Genomic DNA, 19,091 nt, shown 5'->3' on the forward strand with positions numbered 1-19,091 from the left:
TCCTTCAAAAATTCTCTCAAGAGATGAACAAGATTAAAAAATATTTTTAGTAGCCAAGATGTGGAAGAAGAAAATGTGGTGTGTGTGTGTGTGTGTGCGCTCACATGCTCAGGCGTGCACATCTACGCATATATACATGTTATGATGTATGTGTGTATGTGTAAATAATGAATAGTATACAGCCTTAAAAAATAAGGAAGTCCTGCCATTTGTGCTAACATGGATGGACTTGGAGGACATTATGCTAAGTGAAATAAGCCAGACACAAAAAATAAACACCTAGTGATCCCACTTATATGTAGAATCTAAGTTAAATAATATAGGAGCAAGTAGAATGATAATTACCAGAGGCTGAGGGGAGAGGGAAATGGGGAGATGCTGGTCAAACAACATAAACTTTATTATGCAAGATAAGTGGAGATCCTTTATGCAGCTTAGTGCCTATAGCTAATAATACTATGTTGCATACCTGAAATTGCTAAGAGTACATCTTATAGTAAGTGTTCTTAACACAAAAAATGATAATAAAAGGAATGGTAGGAAATTTGGGGAGGTCATACATATGTCTGTGGCCTTGTATAAGTCTGTGGTGGTGGGGATGGTTTAACAGGTGTAGACTTATTCCCAAACTCATGGAATTGTATACATTAAATATGGACAGCTATTTACATGTCAATAATACCTTTATAAAGTGGGTTAAAATATTTCTGTAATGAACTTTATTTCTCATCAAAGTAAGATCATGGGCATGTGTATGTTGACAAAAATGTGAGTTTTTTTTTTCCTTTTTTTCAACAGGTCTGCATAGAGAATGCTCAATGTTATGGCTATTGTAGTTAGCCAATACAGTAGGAAATGTGCTCAGGCAAACATTTATCTGCTCAATTCTACTGATGCACATAGAAGCTAGGGTGGACACAGAAAGTCCTATGTGCCAAGTTTCCTCAAGATAATCAGCACCAATTTGTGGATGGTGTACAAGTCTTTGTTGTATTATTCTCCATTACTTAGTATGCCCAAAATATAACATTAATACAAGATAGCATCATCAATTTAGCTTAGATGGAAGGTCTCATTTCCATCTAATGAGCAACATTTGGCCACTCCAAAATGTGGAATTGCTCTAAAAGGATTGGTTTCACAAAGATCTCTACTCATGATGTGCCATGGTGGTAACATGATGTGCCAGAATCTCTACTCATGATATGCCACTAGTTGCACATATGTAAGGTGCAAACTTTTAGGTGAGCAACTGGATCACTTAGCTTTGTTGGAAATACTTCCTCTTCATATGGCACAAATTAATTTATAACACACAAGACATTTATTATCCTGTTTAGCTTTCTAAGTAGCAAGACAGGTAATTTTCCCTTATGTGATTATACTGTGCTATTTATAAAACTAATAAAAATTTTAGGCCTTTATCCTACTTTAGAGACACAATAATATGAATATACATAGCAATTTAGAAAATGAATATTAAATAATTTTAAATTTTGTCATAAAAACATTGTAATGGAAAGAACAATGGACCATCTGTCAGAAGCTCTAATTCTGGCTCTCGCACTGCCCGTTACTAGTTGTGTGTTCTTGTAGGAAGCTGCAGACTTGAAGTCTCATTCTCCTTATCAGTAAAATATGGATGAAACCACATTGCCTGAGTGACCATAAGGACCCAACGAAAGAAAGCACATGAAAGTTCTCTAAAAGCCGTCAAGCACTGTATACATATAAACTAGTATTCATAAAATGTAACATTTGACATACTTTTCCTCTGAATCTTAAGTAAAATGAAATTTGCTTTTGATAGGAAAATATCGTTACAATTATTTAAAATAACTAAATTTCACAAATTTTTATGCCAAGGAAATTTGATAGGGAACTAGAAACAGATGAATGTAACTATCTTAAATCTAATCTAGCTTTTGTAAACTGTTTATTCTATTAGGATGTCAGAGTTTATAGACAAATGGCCAAATATATATTTTTAATTTGCATGATTTAATTTTTAAAGGTACTACTGTCAGTAAATATTCCCCCTTAAGTTCTCTTTCTCTCTCTCCTATTTTTCTTCCCTGACATCAGATGTACACACAATTAAGGCAAGATTTTTTATAGTTTATGCATTTCTGACTTCCAAACTTTTCTGAACCATCCTCTCCTAGAATTTCTTGCCTTGTAATCATTTTGAAATCCATATACCTAAATCTATGGTGTATATCTGGAATTCTGATCTCAGGTTCCTTCCCTAGCTTTCACAATCTCTAAGATGCCACAGACATTTTATCTTCAGGTTCTTATTACTTCACTAACCCATTCCTTTTCATCTGCCAGAATTAGGTTTGCAGGAGCCCTTCCTCCAGGCACATCTCCTTCTTGGGAGTCTAAAACTTCTCCTAGTCTTTGACCAAGACTTACAGAAGATGCCCCAACTGTTGATGTTCACTGTCAGCATTACTTCCTGCACTTCACTTGATCATAGACATCAGTCTCTTCTCCAGATAGCCTGAGCTGTTGTAGCTGGTTCTGCAGTCATCATAATTCTGTTCCCTTTTCTCTTTGTCCTTCCTTTCATGTTCCATACTGCCTTTACTCCCTCAGGTCCACAAACCTCCACAGAGGTGTTCATCTTCTTTTAATAAGTACTTCTGTGAACCACTTGTAGCAGAAATTGTTTGTAAGAAATGATACATTCCCTGTATCATGTTTCCTGCTTTCCCTATGTCAGTCTCACAGACAGGTTCTGTTTTCATGATTCTATCTGGGTATGATTCTCCATAACCTCAGGATTCCCTGATCCATTACTAAGGGTGCTTCTCAGAGCTTGCTTTTCATCTCTATTCCTTTTTATCTCCACACATCTTCCTAAGGAATATCATTTACTCTCACCACTTGTATAGCCCAGTGCTTACTCATCATCTACTCACATATTCCCAGAAAGGACTGAACTAAAACAGTTAATATTACATTCTAGAATATCTGCCCAGTTTTGTTTCTTCAGAGTCTTCTCCACCTTAGGAAATCATTGAATGAGTCAAGTTGGATACTACAGTGTGTTCTTGGATTCTTCTCTTTCTCTCACTTTTCACACTCAATTTCCCCTAAAGTATCTAAAAGGCTAAAAAGCCTTTTCTGTCTAGACACCACTGTTGCCTCTTACTTGGGCCTTCTGCAGTAGCCTCCTGACTCTCTCAGCTGTTTCCACTCAACTTTCCATATAGAAGGAATAGAGCTCTTCTAAAATTGTAAATCAGATCATACCACTCGTCTGCTTAAAACCTTGAAATGCCTTACATTTTCACTTAAACTTAGCATTATTACCAAGCCTAAAGTTAATAATCAATATTTGTATCTATTTATTTAATCCTACCATCCTATATGGTAAATACTACTAATATAGTCATTGAATAGACAAGGAAACTGAGGCACAGAAAATGCAGGAAACCTGTCCAAGTTAATCCAGGCAATAACTACTGACTCCAAGATTAAAACCCAGGTAGTTGCTCTCAGAGCCTGTATGGTAAACTATCACAGGTTGCAGTTCAAAGGCCCTATAGAGTTGGTCATTGCCAACCCACCCGTTCAACCTCATGATATCCACTAGAATGTAAGCTTCATAATAATAAGGATGTTGTCTACTTGTTTCACTACTGTGCCCCAGAGCCTGGAACAATGTGTGTATGTGAGAAGCAAACTCTCCTCTTCTTGTGGACTGCACATACTGGTCCCAGAGAACCCAGAGAACACTTCTAAATTGTATCATAGAGAGTGCCTCCTTATCTTTAAGGTCTTACCTAAACTGTGATTCCCTACTCTCAGTGCCTCCCTCCACCCAAAGGCCACCTTATTTAAAGCAAGCCCTATGTGACTATTCTTACAGCATTATTCAATTAATTTCCTTCCTACCATTTAGCCCATTTTGAACTTACTGTTAACTAATATACTCTTTTCCCTTTTGACTTACACCAGAATGTAAGCTCCATAGAGGCATAGACATATTTACTCTTGTAAACCCAGAGTGTCTCATAGCAAGCATTTAAGAAATACTTGAGTGAATCAGCTTTCCATTTTCAACTTTAAGCTCTCTTCAAGATCAGAGATAATCTCTGAAAAAGCATGGTTATTCCTGGTGCATTCATAAATTCAATAAATACTAAGTGATTTATCATGAAACTAAAACTACCGTAGGAACTGGAGATGCCGAACTGAACAAGTTAAACGTGATCACGGACCTCAGAGAGCATAAAGTCTGGAACAAGACGAAATAATAAGTATAACAAAAACCACAATAACAAATTATTGCAATGTAATATGATGGGCTAAGTTATTATAGAATCACACATTATTCTTGGTACCTTAAGCCACAGTGACAAAATCTCAGTTGATATAAGTAGTTAGACCTTCTGCTTTCTAACAGTATCCTCTCTCTGTTTTAGCAACTGGATCTGATTAGGGTAGCAAGAATGACTTGATTGATACAGATAGCCCAGTGGTTCTCAACAGAGGGCAATTTTGTCTCCCACCCAGGAGATACTTAGCAATGTCTAGAGATATTTAGCAATGTCTAGAGATATTTATTATTGTCATAATTGGGGGACACCTAGTCAGTAGAAGCCAGAAATGCTGCCAAACATCTTGCAATAACCAGGATGTTTATCTTCACACACACACAACAAATAATTTTCCACCCCAAACGTCAATAGTACCAATGTTGAGAAACCCTGAAGTACCCTAACACTGGCCTCACAATCAGACTTCTGTAATCTTTCACCAAAGACATCATAAAAGCAATAGTTAATATTTTCTAAGCCTCTTCGGTAGGCATAATTCATTCAGAAAGTATTTATTTATTATACTATTATACTATAGGAGCATAAGAAATGCCATGCCTCGTTGGAAATCTGTGTAATATGGGTGGGCATGCTGGAGAGATGTGTCCTGAGATGTTTATGTAAAAGGTTGTGTACTAATTTACAAAAAGTTCTCCATCATAGACATAAAAAGGACTCAGAGTCTCAGCACCATGAGAAGGGCAAGAGGCAGAAAATTTTAATGACATTGTTTCCATTACATTCTCAGTCATCTATGAGACAATTGTGTGGATTACTTGTAATGCATTTTTTTCTTCTCCTAGTCAGACTTGGAATTGACCCCTTGTTGTGCATAGATACTCATGACTACCGGGTAGCCATGTGGGATGCATAATTTATACTTTTAGCTTTCATAATCTTGAAATTAGTGAACCATTACAATCTTTTTTATGTCCCTAAAAGCTGATTTTCAAAAGAGGTTAAGCATCAAGATAAGTTTACAAGGTAAGGCCTGGCGTGGTGGCTCACACCTGTAATCCCAGCACTTTGGGAGGCTAAGGCAGGTGTATCACTTGAGATCAGGAGTTCAAGACAAGCCTGGCCAACATGGTAAAACCCCATCTATACTAAATATACAAAAATTAGCTGGGTGTGGTGCCATGCATCTGTAATCCCAGCTACTTGGGAGGCTGAGGCACGAGAATTGCTTGAACCCAGGAGGCGGAGGTTGCAGTGAGCCAAGATCACACCACTGCACTCCAGCCTGGGCGACAGTGTGAGACTCCGTCTTAAAAAAAAAAAAAAAAAGGGCTGTCAACCTAAGAGGGAGAGCAGCAAAGAAAGCTGGTTTATGTTTGCTCCCAAACATACATTCCCTTTATTATGATACCCACTTTCCTCATGTTGCTTAACTCTAATTTTTTATTTTCAGTTATTTCATAAAAACTATACCAGATTATTCTAACAACAGTTATTAAGTATTGTTACTATAATATTAATTGTATTTTCTTGACTTGACTTAACGTATTATTTACATTTTTCCACTAATTTTTTAAGCAACTTGGTGAGATATGTTTGCCTTGTTATTTAAGGGGACAATGAGGCTTACAGAAGTGATGTTGCTTTCTCAGGGTCACAGAGTTTGTAAATGGCAGATTTGGATTCAAACCCAGGTTTGTCTGATTCTGCATGCAGTCCATGCTTCTAATCTTCAAGTTATTACTACACTGGTATGTGTGGTGATTTTTTTGCAAATGGTTGAACAATGTGATTCATTCTACTTTTGGTTTCCATTTGAAAGGTCATACATTTTAAAACTTTAGAAGAGGAGCCTTAGACATCAAAATATATTATAAAAGTTAGATATTTTGGTAACACACAAAAAAAGTTTAGGATCATTTCTTTGACAATGGCAGGTAATAATCAAAAACATGTAGCATTATTCTGAATCCTGTGACATTCACCAATTGTAATATCTTATCATGATCTTATATAGCATTCCATATGCATATGTTGAACACATTTACTCTCCTGAGCAGGGACTTTATCTCTTGAGAGGAGAGACTTAGTTTGGTTTAAATATGCTATTCCTAAAAACCATTGATCATCTTGAAATTAGTAATTACTGTTGTTACTGCTACACTGATTATTTAAGATTTTGAGATAGAAGGTTTCGATTTTTTAATGTAGTTTTGTTTTGTGTTTGCATCATTTTTCTACACACAAAGTGTTTAGATGGCAAAGAAAACTGAAGCACAGAATTTTTAAAAATAAAATTAATAGTTAAATTGCACCATCATCTCTGGTTTTATTTACTTGCACTCTCACGTTTTACTTCCCACCCCCCCCCAATTTTTATGCTTCATATGTCTAAAATTGACAAGCTACAAAAAGGTAAACAACAAGAAGTGTATTTTTCTCCAATATCAGAATCTTAAAGCTCACTCCCCAGTCACCCATTTGTGAATCTTATCTTTCCAGACATATTATTTGAATATAGGTACACAGGGTACCCATATACTTTGAATACCTTGTGTACCTATAGTGTAGATATAGATATAGTAGTATAGATACAGATATACACACACATATATACGTGTCTATATTTTTAAACATACATACAGTTGTATATGTGTGGTCCCTTCTTTATGGCTGTATATGAAGGTATATTAAATATATGTGTGTATACATACATACATACATATATGTATATACACACAAACATATATGCATGTCTGTGTATATAATATGTATAAGTTTAATAAGTGTGTATATATATATACACACACACACACCCTGTGCTGTACTTTAGTTTTCTTTCACTCAATCACATCTCTTTAAACTTACTGTACACTAACAAATAGAGATTTACCTCATTTACCTCATTATTTTAAGGACTGCCAAGTGGAGTCACTGAAAAGATATTGAGCTTTATCCTTAGAAAATCAGACTTGGGAAGCATTTTAACTGTTGGAAATAAAATTTTAATTCCTTTCTCTTATATTTTCATTTGTTTAATTTAACTTTAAAGCCCACACCAGTCATGTTCCTTCATTACTTCTCACAGTCTCAAACTCAATTTCCTTTGTTCTTTGTTACCATCATTTTTCTCTGCCTCTCCATATCACAATGAATGGGCTTCCCTGCATGTCAAAACTCACTGAAATAATGTTGAGAAAGCTTTCAGGCTTTACCAGTCATGTTGAACTCATGACTCATACCTCTGGAAATAACTCAGTGTGTCTCAGTGGGGACCACGTCTTGATTATATATTTCCTAATAAAGGTAAAAGAGGTAGAAGATTGTTTTGCTACCCTCACTAATCTTCAGTCTCAAAAGAAATAAGTAAAATCCATTATTATTTTGTGTATATAATTGTTTAGAGACTGTATATAACCAATAAACCAAAATTAAGAATGTTAATTTTCCTTTTGTTTTTCCAAATATTTATTGAAGGCCCTTCATTTCCTAGGCATTCTGCCATGTGTTTAAAATTCACTAAGAAAAGTCCCAGACCCTTGTGTTCGTTAAAGCTGTTAAAGGAAACAAGCAAAGTGTTTAAGACAAAGTGTTGAATAATTAAGGTGTACACTGGATACAGTGGAAATCCAGAAGAGGTTATCTACCATAGCTAAATAGGAGTCAGAGTGAGAAAGGCTTCACCAAGGAGGTAATGCTTGATTTTAATTTTAATACGGGAAGATATTAAGCCAGCTAGAGAAGTGGAGTGGTTGCCAGAGGTAGAGAAGTGGGAAAAGGTCCAGGAAGAAGGAATAAGTCACTCCAAGGCAAAAATCAGCATAATGTATTTGGGAAACTGTAAGTAGTTTGGTAAAACTGGGGTGTACTGTGCATGGATGGTTGCAAAGAAACCTAAGGGACAGTCATGAAGGCTGATACCGAGGAGCTTTGAGTAACTGAAGTTTTGAGGCAGGGAGTGATATAAGTGAATTTTAACTCTGGCAGCTGCACAGCAGATGGAGTTGAGAAAGAAGAGAGTGGACCCATTTCAAAAGCTACTGAAATAGTCCAGGCATGAGCTGATGAGATACAGACCTAAGCACTGGCAGGAATAATGGAAAGAAAATAATAGTTTAAGATTTCTCTAGAAATTAAAAAGACAGGACTTTATTCACTCCTGAGTCATTCAACAAGAAGAAAATCCTATGAAGTAGAGATTTTAACTACCAGTAGATTTGAATCAGAATCTCATGCTTTGTAACACTTGAGCTACAAAATTTTTGATTTTTTAATTTTTGTGTTATTTTATGCACCAGTATTCCTGGTGGGTAAAATATAAAGATTTATTTAAAATATAAAGCATATAATAAATGTTATTGAATTCACCACCCAACCCAAGAACCAGATCATCACCAATAAGTGAGTCTGTTTACTTCTTCCCTATTTTAATCTCAGGTTCTCAAAGCTTAATAAGACTTAAAAGGCCTCATGTGCCTTCAAAATTGTTAGGGGTTTCTTGTCTCCACTGGCTCCAAACAATATCAGATGTTCAAAACTGTTTCCTACCTTTGTTCTTTCTGTATTTTCCCTTACATATAAATCTCTAGTCTTCAGAGAGAACTAAGAATAAAAAAATCACTCCTCTCAATATATTGTCTTCTACTATTTAAAAATGAGACATAATAGGGATGAAAGAAAATTAGATTTCCTAGATGTTTTGTAGGTTCTGTTTGCACATCTCCGGGAATGAAGATCTTGTATCCTGTCGTTTTCCATGCTATTTAATACAACCAAAATACATCTTCCTACAACTCTTTTCCTTTATCAGTCCTGTGGAACCACACAGAACATGTTCACTTTTTTTCTGACAGCTCATCTGGTATGTGAAGATTATTATGACCTTCTAAGTTTTCTCTTTTCTAACTAAATAATCAAATATTTTCAGTATATCTTCTTGGTTTTCAATCATTTTGCCATCCTGATCCTTTTTCCCTGAAGCACTATATTATATATATTGGTTAAAAGCTTAAATGACAATGGGCATAATATAAATGTGTGAATTTAATTGAGGGTATGTCAGAAATGTTGCACATTAAACATCTAAGAATAGTCTTCTCTTTCATTAAAACATATACTCTCATTTATTTATTAACATGTATCTAGGTCAACTATTTGTTTTCCTACTTTTATTAGAGTCAACAGTAAAAGGATATATTAACTTAAGTCTTAGATATAAAATTTAAGTATTTTTCTCTTAAATATTCTCTATGAAAAAGGCAACAGGACAAACATGATGATCAAGATCCTGGAAATTTGGCTACAGTGTGAGAAGGAAGACAGTTGTTTACAGTAGCAACTGTAACGTCTGGAGAGAGTTTATACCCAATCTAAAGAGTCCAGAATGTTGCCATATGGCAATGTGGACCCAACATTGTTACAACTTCTACCTTCAAGCCAGCTGGAAGTCTGTTTTTGTTTTTTTGGTTTTTTAATGTGAAATTTTTTGATTTGTAAATTTGGTAGCCAATTGAAATAAAGAAGGAAGGAAAAGAGGAGAGAGAGAGAGAAACTCTGTGTGTTAATATTGTGCTAGCCAAAAAATACAAATACAAAATACAAAAAAAATAAAAATTCAAGAAAAATATTTCTGTAGGACAGACATAGCAATTTTGTAACTCTTGCTTACCAATCCCTGCTACAGATGTTGTTTAAGAATAGAAGCTCCTTGGGCAGAAGTGTGGAGCAAAAGAGGCACAGCTGGGCTAAGGAAGCCATTCGAGGGCTGAGCCAGCACCAGGAGCCAGGACAACATCTAGCCAACCAAGGACACATCTCCTCAGGCATCTAAGGGCAGGCTGTGACCTGAGGTAGGCATAGGCTGTCAGCAAGGTAGGTCATACAGTGTAGGCAGGCTTTGTCCAGAATGCCGGTGGAGCAAGCCTGGAAGGACCACAGGGCCACATGGTTCTGGTGATGGGCATGGCTTAGATGTAGGGAACTCAGAGGCCAACCAGCTAGGTGGGAAATGTGAAACTGAAGCCAGTTAAATGGCAGGGGGTGGGCTACAGGCAAGAAGGTTAGACAGAAAGCTGATACTAAAAGAATGGCAGACAGCCAAGAAGGCTGAATTTTTAGCCTAGAATACATTTCATTCTTTATGCCCAGAAGCAGTATTGGCTCAAGAGCTAAAATGAGGCTGGGAATTGGCAAGGATAATATAAAGATAATAGAGGCCACATAGAGAATAAACCCTTAATCTGATTTAGCAATCAGCAAAAGATTGCTAAAGTGGTGATAAATTATGAGATAAGGATATATTAACTGAAGAGCTCATACTGTTCCAGTAGGTTGGACCCAAATCCCTTTTGTTAAAGTAGAGCAATGATGAGACTATTAAAAATAATATAGTCATGTGTCCCTTAAGTGAATGCATCATTCTGAGAATATGTTCTGAGAAATGCATTTTTGGTGAATTCATCATTGTGTGGTTATCATAGAGTGTATTTATGCAAATATAGATGTTACAACCTACTACACACATAGGCTATATGGTATAGCCTATTGCTCCTAGGGTTATACACCTGTATAGCAAGTTACTGTACTGAATACTCTAGGCAACAGTAAGACAATGGAAAGTATCTAAACATAGAAAAGTTAATTTGTTGCCCTACAACATTACAACAATTATATCACTAGGCAATAAAAATGTTTCAGCTGCATCATAATTTTACCAGACCACTGACCATATATGCAGTCCATCATTGACTGAAACATCATCTAAAACATCAATTCAGCCAAGGGTAGAAATTGATTGGCCCAAGGAGGTCCGTTTAGCAAGACACATTGGAATGAACCTTGAAGAGAGAAGTAGAAATTACAGCAGGTGATTATTTTTCCCATCATATGAAGTTCAGAAGTTCAGAGCAAGCAGTGTGGGCTCTGTCACACTTTAGCCGGACATGAAGTCTATGTGAGCTCCAGATTAGAGTATGTATGATAACTTTACATCTTTGTCACTCATAAAAGAGGAGAGCAACACTTTGTTAGAAGATCGAACAAAAGCAATTTTTTGAGAATAGGAGCTGCTTTATTTTAAGTTAAAGTTCTTTTCTTCTGTGCTGCTAATGAGAACATGTGGCTGCCCTCTTGGGATTTTACAACATGAAATCAAAACCATACAGTTCCACTCTGAATATTCTACCTTTAAAATATGGTGAAGAATATTCATAATAATCATTACAGGTGCCATTATAATAGGTACTGATTATTGTGGAGAAATTGGAAACAAAAGCAAATATTTTTAAAGCTTCTACAATATTAGATTGCTTAGTAGTATGATTATAAAACAAATTTTTAGCCAATTATTTTGTTAACAATAGCTTACCTCGAATAATAGATCTTACCTCAAAAGTAGAACTACTTCCTACTACAGCTAAATTTGGCTATCAAGTCAAGTACACTGATGGAATTTTGAAGCATTTTTTTAAAAATTCCTATAATGGCTCATGGAATATTGTGACAGCTTTTGGGATTCCTGTGTCTTCACAATCCATGCCATGACTATATGCAAGCAAACATGTCTAAAGGACCTGCAGTTGGTATTGATCTTAGCACTACCAACTGTTGTGTGGGTATTTTCCAGCATGAACAAGTAGAGATAATTGCCAATGATCAGGGAAGCGGAGCCACTCCAAGCTATGTCATCTTCACTGGTAGTGAATGACTGATCAGTGATGCCACAAAGAATCAAATTGCAATGAATCCCTAACAACATGGTTTTTGATGCCAAATATCTGACTGGATGGAGATTTGAGGATACTGTTGTCCAGTCTAATATGAAGCATCAGCCCTTCATAGTGGTGAATAAGCACAACGTCCAAGTAGAATACAAGGGAGAGACAAAAAGCTTCTATCCAAAGGAAGTGTTTTTTATGGTTCTGATAAAGATGAAGGAAATTGCAGAAACCTACCTTGGAAAGACTGTTACCAATGCTGTGGTCACAGTGCCAGCTTACTTTAATGACTCTCAGCATCAGGCTACCAAAGATGCTGGAACAATTGTTAGTCTCAATGTACTTAGAATTATCAGTAAGCCAACTGCTGCTGCTACTGCTTATAGACAAAAAGGTTGGAGCTGAAAGAAACATGCTGATCTTTGACCTGGGAGATGGCACTTTTGATGTGTCAACCCTCATTGTTTAGAATGGAATCTCTGACGTTAGGTCTACAGCCATAGCCACCCACTTGGGTTGAGAAGACTTTGATAACTGAATGGTTAACCATTTTATTACTGAGTTCACACACAAGCACAAGCACAAGAAGGACATCAGTGAGAACAATAGAGCTGTCTGATGCCTCCATACTTCTTGTGAATGTGCTAAGCATATTCTCTCTTCCAGCACCCAGGCCAGTATTGAGATCTATTTTCTCTTTGCAGGAATTGACTTCAATACCTCCATTTTCCATGCCTTATTTGAAGAATTGAATGCTTACCTGTTCCATGGCACTCTAGACTCCATAGAGAAGGCCCTTGGAAATGCCAAACTAGACAAGTCACAGATCCATGATATTGTCCTGGTTCATGGTTCTATTTGTATTTCCAAGATTTTGTAGCTTCTCCAGACTTCTTTAATGAAAATGAGCTGAATGAATATCAAGCCTGATGAGGCTGTTGTTTATGGTACAGCTGTCCAGGCAGCCATCCTATCTGGAAGCAAATCTGAAAATGTTCAAGATTTGCTGCTCTTGGATGTCAACTCCTCTTTTTCTTGGTATTGAAACTGCTGGTAGAGTCATGACTGTCCTCATTAAGCATAATCCCACCATTCCTACCAAGCAGACATAGACCTCATTACCTACTTTGACAACCAGCGTGGTGTGCTTATTTAGATTTATCAAGGAGAGAGTGCCATGACCAAGGACAACAACCTGCTTGTCAAGTTTGAACTCACAGTCATTCCTCCTGCATCCCATGGTGTTCCTTTGATTTAAGTCACTTTTGATATTGATGATAATGGCATCCTCAATGTCTCTCTTGTGGCCCAGAGTAAGTAAAGGAGAACAAAGTTATTATCACTAATGACAAGGGCCATTTGAGCAAGGAAGACATTGAATGTATGGTCCAGGAAGCTGAGAAATATAGAGCTGAAGATGAGAAGCAGAAGGACAAGATGTCATCCAAGAATTCAGTTGAAAGCTATGCATTCGATATGAAAGCAGCTGTTGAAGATGAGAAACTTCAAGGCAAGATTAACGTTGAGGACAAACAGAAGATTCTTGATAAGGGTATTAAAATTATCAACTGGCTGGATAAGAATCAGATTCAGAAGAAGGAAGAATTTCAACATCAAAATCTGGAGAAAGTCTGCAACCACATAATTACCAACCTGTACCAGAGTACAGGAGGCACACCAGGAGGAATGCCTGGGGGATTCCCTGATGGTGGAGCTCCCTCTCTCTGCTGGAGCTTCCCCAGGGCCCCCATTGAAGAGGCTGACTAAGTCAGCTCAAGTACAGATGTAGCATTGTTCCACAAAGTTAAAACATTGAAGGACTCAAATTTGTAGCAAATTCTGTGGCCATCTTAAAGTTGAGCTGCAGTAGTTAACTACTGGCCAATCTCAATACTCGAATATGGAACATGTGCACAGGGGAGGTACATAACATTGCACTTTATAAGTACTGTATTGTAAGTGGAAAAGGTAATGTCTTAAACAACTGTATTTAAAATTGGCACCAAAAAATTCTATAATAATATGGTTTTCACATAGCCAAACTAGCAGTCAGTATCTACTGAGGAGATGGGGATCTTCAGAGTACTTTGAAACTCACAAGTGTGCATATGCAGTGATTATGTATTTAAAATAAATTGTGACTATTTGGTATCTGTTTCAATTGGTGGAACATTTATTCTCAGTCACTCAAACATTTATTCTCCAAAGTAAGAGTCATGATCTTTTGTTCATAATTTTTCTTTTCCAACTGGAAAACTGAAACCTCGCTTTTTGGAAATGTTGCTTTTAGCTAACAAAGAAATAGAATATTCCAATTTGATTATGTTTTAGGAAATTATTTTAAAGTAAGGCATCAAAATCAATCTCTTTTTAAAGGGTTTTCATTTTTATTATTGTAGGAATTAATTACATAATATCAAAAGATAAATGAGAATATAAATTCAAGATCCTCAAAGCCTTTCCTTTGCAATTGTTTCTAAGCAAAAATTATCCAGACAGTTTCTGTTATTAAATGTGTAGGGAGCTCCTAGGCTATTTGATCAAGTCCCAAATTTCCACTTTCCAAAGACAGAGAATCCATGGTCTTCACCTTAATAGCTGCTTTAGTGAGTGTTCAGTGGGACTGGAAGGGCCAAGGCTCAGAAAATAGGGCAGAGTCAAAATCCCATATGGGTGATCTTGAAGATTTCCCTCAATCAGAACACAGGAGATAGTGGAAAGGAGGAGCGAGCCAGAGGAAAGGGAGCCACTTCTAAAGAGACATTAATAATGTATCTGGTACTCATTCTTCATTCTGTCTTCTGTAAGAGTATGGAAGTATGTTATGGCCTTACTTAACACATTGATCTACTGTTAATGCTATCTTTTCACCATAGCGCATTGCTAGCATTTCAGTGTATCTATTCAAAAAATAAATCCTTAATTACAACAGACAAACTTTTTTGTGTGGATAAAAGCCTAGTGACTGCCTTACCCATAAAGAGCTAGCTAGTTATCTCTCCAGACTATTTGTTTCCTTTGATCATTGTCACAACTTGTCTAATAGAAGTAGTTTGAGTTCATCATTTGAAATAGAAAGGCAATAACCCTCCAGAGTAGGTTGTGATTACAAGACATAATATTGAATTTACTAGGAAAAAGAAGCAGACCATGAGACAAAGGGATTTTTAAAAGCCCACTAAGGGACCAGAGTTCTAAGACAGGCCAAATTAATCTATGCTATTTGAACTGAAATATATGAATTTATATATAGTAAGTGCTACTTTGTATCTGGCTTCTTTCACTCAAAATTAGGTTTGCCAGAGTCATCTGTGTTGTTGCATGGAGCGATGGTTTGCTCATTCTCATGATATATTCATTCATTCTACTGGTTGATATTTGGGCCATTTCTAATTCAGGGTTATTGCTACTATTGGGGCTATTGCATACTATCACTACTATGAAAATTGTTGAACGTGTCTTTTGGTGAACATATGTACATTTATTTGATATACCAAGGAGTAGAAATCATACCCATAGGGTATATATATATATATATGCCTATTCAGCTATATTGGATACTTCCAAACTATTTTCCAAAGTAGTTGAATCAATTATATACTTTTACTAACTGCATATGAAAGTATTACTTTATATTCAGGAAAAAGTAAATATTAAACTTCAGAGTGGCAAACTTCAGCTTTACATTGCTGTCTTCTTTTTATTAAGTCGTTCAATCTAGGGTGTCTAGAGATTGATTGTAATGACTTGTGGGTGGCCTTAGATTTCTATGCTTAAAGGGTTTAAGAAGTGTTTCTTCTATAAATATATCTTTCCAAGCAAAAAAAAAATTCACAAGTATTTCCATGTTTACCAATGACAAAACATCTAATGACTTTTGATATAAATAATAGTACTTTAGAACGCAGAAAAATCTTCCTAAAACTCCAAGTGGAGCAAGATGGCTGACTCCAGTTTCCTGCTACTTATCCCCCCCAAAAGGGACTAAATAACAAATATATGGTTATTTGCTGGATACAAAATCAACACACAAAAATCAGTAGCATATCTAAACACTAATATTACACTGTCAAGTAAAAAAAAAATTATTTACAATAGCTGCATAAAAGTAAGGTATCTAGGAATAAACTTAATCAACAAAATAAAAGATATTTACACTAAAAACTATAAACCATTAATGAAAGAAATTGAAGGCACAATTAAGTGGAAAGAAACCCCATGTTCATAGGTTGGAAGAAATAATATTGTTAAAATGTCCATACTACCTAAAGGAAAGTACAGATTCAATATAATTCTTATCAAAATACCAATGAAGCTCTTCAGAGAAATGGAAAAAAAATCTTAATTTTTTTAATGGAACTAAAGACACCAAATAAATAGCCAAAGCAATCGTGAGAAAAAAAGAACAAAGCTGGAGTCATTCCACTGCCTGACTTCAAAATATAGTACAAAGCTATAGTAACCAAATGTATTAGGCCCTTCTCTCAATTGCTATCAAGAAATATCTGAGATGGGGTAATTTATAAAGAAAAAAGGTTTAATTGGCTCACAGTTCTGTAGGCTGTAAGCCAATTACAAAGAAGCATGATGCTGGCATTTGCTTGGCTTCTGGGGAGGCCTCAGGAAACTTACAATCATGGTGGAAGGAAAAGGGGGAACCAGCACTTCACATGGCTGGTGTAGGAGGAAGAGAGAGGGAAGGGCAGTGCTACACACATTTAAACAACCAGATATTATGAGAACCCACTCACTATCGTGAGAACAGCACCAAGGGGCTGGTGCTAAACCATTAAAGAGAAACCACACACACAACCCAGTCACCTCCCACCAGCCTCCACCTCCAACACTGGGGATTACAATTGAACATGAGATTTGGGTGGAGACACATATCCAAACCATTAACATCAAAACAACTGGTGCTGGCATAAAAACAGATAAATAAATCAATGGAACATAATAAAGAGCCCAAACATAGTTCACACAGCTATGTCTAACTGATTTTTGACAAAGGTGCCAAGAACACAGTTGGGGAAGAGATAGTATCTTCAATAAATGTTGCTGGGAAAATTGGATATCCACATGCAGAAGAATGAGGCTACACCACTACCTCTCACCATATACAAAATCAACACAAATTCTAGACTTTAAGGAGAATATTAAAGACTTAAATGTAAAACCTGAAATGATGAAACTACAAGAAGGGAAAATGCTTTATGTCATTGGCCTGGGCAAGAATTTTTAAACCAAGACCTCAAATGTGCAGGCAGCAAAAACAAAAACAGACAAATGAGATTACATCAAACTAAAAAGCTTTTGCACAGCAAAGGAAACAACAGAGTAAGGAGACAATGTAGACAATGGGAGAAAAATATTTGCAAACTATACATCTGACAGTGGGTTAATATCCAGAATATATAAGTAATTTAAACAACTCAACAGCAAAAAAACTAAATTACCCCATTAAAAAATGGACAAATGATATTAATAGACATTTCTAAAAGAAGACATACCAATGGCAGGTGAATACATGAAAAAAAAGTTCAACATCACGAATCATCAAGGAAATGCAAATCAATACCACAATGAGATACTATCTCATTCCATTTAGAATGGCTATCATTAAAAAGACAAAAGAAAAGTGTTGGCAAAGATATGGAGAAAAGGCAACATTTATACACTGTTGGTGGTATTGTAAATTAGTATGTCTATTATGGATAACAGTATGGAGATTCCTCAAAAAATTAAAACTAGAACTATCATATGACCCAGCAATCCTACTACTTAATATATATCCAAAGGAAATATAATCAGTATGTTGAAGATATATCTACACTCCCATGTTTATTGTAGCACTATTTATAATAGTCAAGATGTAGAATCAACCTGTGTCCAACAATGGATCAATGGTTAAAGAAAATGTGGTGTATATATAAACAATGTAATATTATCTAGCCATAAAAAAGAATGAAATCCTTCATTTTGCCAGGTGATGGTTGAATCAGGAGGATATTGTGTTAAGTGAAATAAGCAAGCTACAGAAAGACAAATACTGCATGATCTCACTCATACGTGGAAACTAAAAAAAAAGATGTTATCAAACATACCAGAGAGTAGATCAGTGATTACCAGAGACTGGAGAGGGAAGGGAGACGAAGGGGGAGAGGCTGGTTAATAGGCAGAAATTACAATTAGATAGGAAAAATATGTTCTTGTGTTCTATTATACAGTAAAGTTAACCATCACTAGATGGTTAACAGTAAGATATTATACATTATGAAATATCAGAAGATAGGCTTTTTAAAATATTTTCTTCACAAAGAAATGATAAATGCATTTATCATTAAGGTAATGGATACTAAATACACTGATTTCATCATTATACGTATATATTGAAACATCAAATTGTACCCCATGAATACCTACAATTATAGTGTGCTAATTTAAAAAAAAAGCATTTTCATTTGTTTTTTGTTTTGTTTTGTTTTGTTTTGTTTTGTTTTGTTTTTTGAGACAGAGTTTCATTCTTTTTGCCCAGGCTGGAGTGCAATGGCACAATCTTGGCTCACTGCAACCTCCACCTCCTGGGTGCAAGTGATTCTCCTGCCTCAGCTTCCCCAGTAGCTGGGATTACAGGTGCCTGCCACCATGCCCAGCTAATTTTTGTATTTTTAGTAGAGACGGGGTTTCACCACGTTGGCCTGGCTAGTCATGAACTCCTGACCTTAAGTGATCCACCCACCTCGGCCTCCCAAAATGTTGGGATTACAGGCATGAGCCACTGTGCCAGGCCTTCATATGTTTTTATCTCATGGCAGTACTGCTTGCCTTGTTTCCACATGATATATCTGAGATCCAAAGAAGTTAAAAGGTTAAAGCATTTGTATAAATAGCATCGTTCCATATCAGATCTTGGACTATGATCGAGATGTGAAGACTGCCAGCCATGATATCATTCTTCATGGATACAGATGTAGAATTGTGAGCCAAACTCTTTAAAGCATACGTGAGTTGTGATTGTATCAACTGAGCTTTATTTATTCCAGGTAGACAATACCACTGCTAATTTGCATGGTTGCTTTATGTTAAT

The 19,091-nt window shown here is 36.1% G+C and overlaps 1 protein-coding gene and 1 pseudogene across 1 annotated transcript in view; both read left to right on the forward strand.

The window, feature by feature from the left end:
- The window catches only part of CHSY3 (chondroitin sulfate synthase 3), a 281,364-nt gene that overhangs the window by 223,058 nt on the left and 39,215 nt on the right, over nucleotides 1-19,091 (forward strand). The window lies entirely within an intron of this gene.
- Nucleotides 11,848-15,147, forward strand: LOC106634809 (heat shock cognate 71 kDa protein-like; annotated as a pseudogene).

The sequence above is a fragment of the Pan paniscus genome, chromosome 4 (assembly GCF_029289425.2).
Source record: "Pan paniscus chromosome 4, NHGRI_mPanPan1-v2.0_pri, whole genome shotgun sequence".
NCBI lineage: Eukaryota > Metazoa > Chordata > Mammalia > Primates > Hominidae > Pan > Pan paniscus.